General features: G+C 34.7%; 1 pseudogene; it reads right to left on the reverse strand.

The window, feature by feature from the left end:
* Positions 1–594: 594 nt before the first annotated feature.
* LOC139858261 (protein PIN-LIKES 7-like) lies at positions 595–4,540 on the reverse strand (annotated as a pseudogene).
* Positions 4,541–5,070: the final 530 nt, after the last annotated feature.

A 5,070-nucleotide genomic window follows, 5' to 3' on the forward strand; every position in this document is an offset into this window, starting at 1 on the left:
ACATAAGCAAATTTAACCAGAATTAATAACAGACTGACACGTAGGATTATTGGCACGCACTTTATAATAATGTATATAGATAGATATATATCTAATCTTCTAATCTCTACTATGATGAATGTAATCAATTTTTTTTAAAACCTTACTTGATAAAATCAATTTGATACTATATAATATCTGTTATTCAATAAATATACTATAATAATTATATTTATATTTATATTTATATTTATATTTATATATTTATATTCAAACGAGTGGAGATCGAGCTCATCACATTTTAAACAAGCCGAGCTCCACGCGCTTACATACCCCATTCTCGAAGTGCGGACTATAAGAAAAACTACTCCAGTTTATATCGATATCAATTCCAAAGAAAAAGGTTAACATATTTGTTGATGGACAAAAGTTAAAAGTGTAAATTTGTATTATTATTTTTTAAGGGCTAAAAATATAAAGTTGGAGCTCACATTGTTTGAATATAATTAGTTTCCACTTTCCAGTTGGAAACCATGGCAATGTTGACATCTCATCTATAGACATGACTTACTATTATGATTATGATCAATTTTAAAACAAAGCTGATTTGACATTTAAAATTATGATAATACAACAAAAATATATCACACCAACAACAATAATGTAAAAGGCACCAGGTTTTCTCTGTTCGTGCTACCGGGAAGACAAATAATCCGACTCTGGACTCTAATCTACGCAGCCCAACAGGATTACTCGTTGGCTGTTTTCAACCCATCCTTGACCACCACTAAATATTTGTCTGGGACAAAATTCGAAACAATGTACAAATCCACAAATGCAAGGTAACTAAAATATAGCACATGACACATAAATGTGGTATAGGTTGAGGTAACAAAAGTTTCATGACAAAATCCACATGTAGATGGTTGACCAAGCTGTTAGTGCAAAAGCAGCAACCAGGTAAGTCCACATCATAAGCATTGCACACTCCTCTTGCCCAACATTAAACAACTGTGCCATTGTACCTACATTTAACATATCATACATCCAATAAATTTTTGTAACTACTACAAATCCTCCAACTTATGAGTCTAATACTAGTTTGTTTGACTTTCAAAAGTCGAAGTCATAAATGCTTACTGATATTTACACCAGGGGGCAGAGCAAACATAATCAACAATACGAATTTGAAGAGCGGATCCACTGGAAGCAATCCTAGAAATTCTGCCATGTTGATCACACTTATGCCAATGATGGGAAGAATCAAGTAACGTACAATCATAACCGTGACGATGATTGTGGGACCCAAACTTGCCTTTCTTAAACCTATCAAAGATCTAACAGTTAGAATCCAGCACTCGAAAACGATTTACTTTTGAAGTGTGCCTTTTTTGTACCTTGTGTGAGGTTGCCTCCAAGTATAAGAGTGAGACAAGGTATGGTTCCGTCCCTATTGCAGCAACACGCAAATCAAATATTTTAAAGATCATATTGGTAGAGGCTTAATGTAATATGAAAGGTAGAAGGTTTTCCCTGTTCGGGCTACCCGGGAGGGCGAGTAATCCGGACCCATACTCAGACGTATGCAGCCCAGCAGGATTACTCCCTGGCTGTTTAGGCTTAATGTAATATTGTAATGTACAAAACAATTATGGGTACCCGAGTAATGTAAGGGAGCTTTGAACTGCTCGTAGAGGAGCTTTTTCACCGATTAAAAGGTTCTTTACCCAAGGAATTGCCCCAAGCACAAGCCCTGCAAACTAATGAAAGGTTATCGAAGTATCATAATTATATTTTCATAATGCTTGAGGCGCTCATTTTAACATATTTATATGAAAATGTATTGCAATATGGGTTATGTCATATTGACAAACGGTCGTAAGTATATTCAAACTGTCTAACCTCCTATATTGTTTAATTCAAAACTCGGTTTGATACTTTATAAGATTGTATATACACATTAACTAAAACTACCCAAGATACTTTATTTCAGTAATGATATATAAGTTTAGATATAACAAGATAGGAGGTTGTATGATTAAAATACACACGTGACCATGTTTGACCTGTTTCTTTCTAGCCAGTTTCATGACTGGTTAGAGATAAATATAACATGAAATGAACCCATAAGTAAATGGGTCAAAATTGCTGCCCATGTGAAGTAGAAACCCAAAAAAAGGTATTATAATTGTCATTCTTAGTATCTTTGGTACAATTGTAAATCCTTAAACCAAATCAATAAACTCACTAGTTAACTATTGAACTAAGACACTTATAAGAATGTTATACTTACAGAGCCAAGAGTTGGGGGAGAAAGTAGTTGCTCTGATATTTTCTTTATTATATCCACTTATTGATCCGAAAATGACCCTTCATCATTTTTCTCTTTATTCCCCGTCAATTCTTTGATTAAAATCTGCAAACAAAAGGGAGGACGATAAGATCGCTTTTGGCAAGGATTTGGGTCATGAAGACGGATTTGCAAAAATATACAACTTAGGGGTGGCAAACAGCAGTGGGTCATGTGGAGATTACGGGTCAAAATGGGTCAGCTTGACACGAAACATTAATTGTCAATTTTTTTACATATTATAAACAATCAAAGTGTAGATAATTATTAAATAACAATAACAAGTACATGGGTTGAAATTGTCCCCTCTAATTTACATTGACTGTATATACTGATGACGAGTTACTGTTACACTCTACAATATACATGAAAAAGGGGCTTACACTTTGGTTTTCTGTATCATCACTAGTTGAGTTTGTTGATGGCACAATGCTTTCGATATGATCATTATCTTCTCGATATAGAAGATGTGTGTGCTGATTTGCGTCCAAATGCTTATATGCTTCGTTTGACAAACTTTCAACCTTCATTGCATTATACCTCAAAGCCGAACCTTGAATCATCTGGTATGTACATGTCCATGTGTAGAAACTACCCAACTATGCAAAACCACATAACAAACAATTCAAATTTCGTAGTAAGATTCATAAAATAACTGTTGAAGTCTATTTTAACATTTGACTAATATAAAAAAAAAAACATATATATATTTAGCTTACCGCCATGGAGAAGGATGCATACGAGAGTCCTTTAGCTTTACAAACACTACGATCTCCAAATGGTTTTCCGTCATCGGTGCACATTGTAGGAACCATTATTAACAAAAGGTTTGCAAAGTTTCCTAAAAGTAACATATAAAATTCAATTCAAGTGAGCAATAAAGACAACAACTAAAACAATAAAAGATGCGAAATGGTTAGATTAAATGATACCACCCTCAGAGTTACCTGTTGAACACATAGCTATTATGAGGCCTTCCAAATGAGGCTTTGGTTTAATTAGTTTCACCGCCACCCATCCCAATATTCCGCCACATAAAAATGTTATTCCAATATTTATTGGCATAAACCACCTATAATATAAAACTTATCACATTAACGGGATATACAACATACACATGAACACTAAATTTAGACGAAATATTAGTTGGCCATTATAAAGGGTTAAGGTTATATATTTTTTTACTATACCCAGACATTTTAATCATTTGTTTGCTTAGGATTCCTGTTTTTTAAACAAAACCTAACATAATTTTGACACGTATAACTAACATACGAGCAATGTAATGCGGTTCAGTGGTTCACTAACATAATGTGAACCCACCCTAGTGGTCCAGTGGTTCACCCCCTTTACACTTGTGTATTGGGATGGAGGTGAGGAGGTCTAAAGTTCGAGTCCCTCCCCTTAAAAATATCCGTGGGATTTATTTCCTAAAAACCGGATTGCCCCGGGGAGGTTTTACCGACCCGTATTCAGGACTCAGGTCCGACTCGCTTGCCCCTCGGGATAGTTTAAGGTTTGGATCTATGTAATGCGGTACGGGTTTCCGCCCGAAAGTACGTGCGTGCGTGGCAAATGAGAGTATTCGATGCCAACAACTTGCCTTTCAAAAAAAAAAAAAAAAAAACATACGAGCAATGTTATACTGGTATATGCCAAAAACATAGCCCTAAAAACATGCCTAAATATCCATTAATTGACACGGTCACTGTTGTTATCATATCATTTCAATACCATGAGATAATGTCTTGAAAGGTGACAGTCTCTACAAGGCTTGCAAATATAAGTGAGGGCGTAAATACCACAAACACAATCTGCAAATGATAAAGATCTAACGAAATATAATTTCAACATTAAAAAAAATAAACAAATATTTATACTCATTTCCATTTCCATTACAACTAGTTTATAATAATAATTCCACCAGTAGAAAATGAAAATAATAATAATAAAAATAGGTAATTAAGAAGAACCTGATTAAGGGACTTGCGAGTGTGATCGGAAAGAAGATTGAGATAATCAGTAGCCATGAAAGCTCCAATTGCGCTTACCATCAATAGCTGCAGTACCGGCATCGATGCCACCTCCAACAGCCCCCAAAATCCCATTTCTCTGTCTTTTTTTCTTTTCTTCTTCCAAATAATTAAATCATATATAATCGTATAATTAAATTAAAATGTTACTACATCTCGTGTGCAGCAGAAAGAAGACTCACTACCTCGAGATTTAATTAAGACAAAATTGCTGAAATGGTCCCTGTGGTTTGTACCAAAATGCTGATTTAGTCCCTGTGCTTTTTTTTCGACTGATTTCGTCCTCGTGGTATGTCAATGTTGCTGATTTAGTCCCTATTTCTGACGGACGTCTAAATATTACCGTTAACCCAGTCACGTGCAAAACATGTGAGGGTAATTTAGTCATTTTATCCTTATTTATCTTTTTTCCTTTTATTTCTTTTATTATTTTCTTTTCTTATTCTTACTCCTTTCAAAAACCTATGCTGAAGGTAGAGCATAAACACATCTATAAACACATCTGATCTTTTATCTTTACCATTTTAAAAACTCATCTGAATCTAATGATAAACACATTCAACCATAAATACTGAAATAAAACCTAAAAATCAATGATATATAATCAACGATGGGGCCTTCGAACTTGGGTGGTGGTGGTTTGTTTCACCGGGGACCATCGATTTCAACAGATCTGATGTGGTGGTTTTTTTCTAAACGAACTCCGGC

The sequence above is a fragment of the Rutidosis leptorrhynchoides genome, chromosome 7 (genome assembly GCF_046630445.1).
Source record: "Rutidosis leptorrhynchoides isolate AG116_Rl617_1_P2 chromosome 7, CSIRO_AGI_Rlap_v1, whole genome shotgun sequence".
NCBI classification, from domain to species: domain Eukaryota; kingdom Viridiplantae; phylum Streptophyta; class Magnoliopsida; order Asterales; family Asteraceae; genus Rutidosis; species Rutidosis leptorrhynchoides.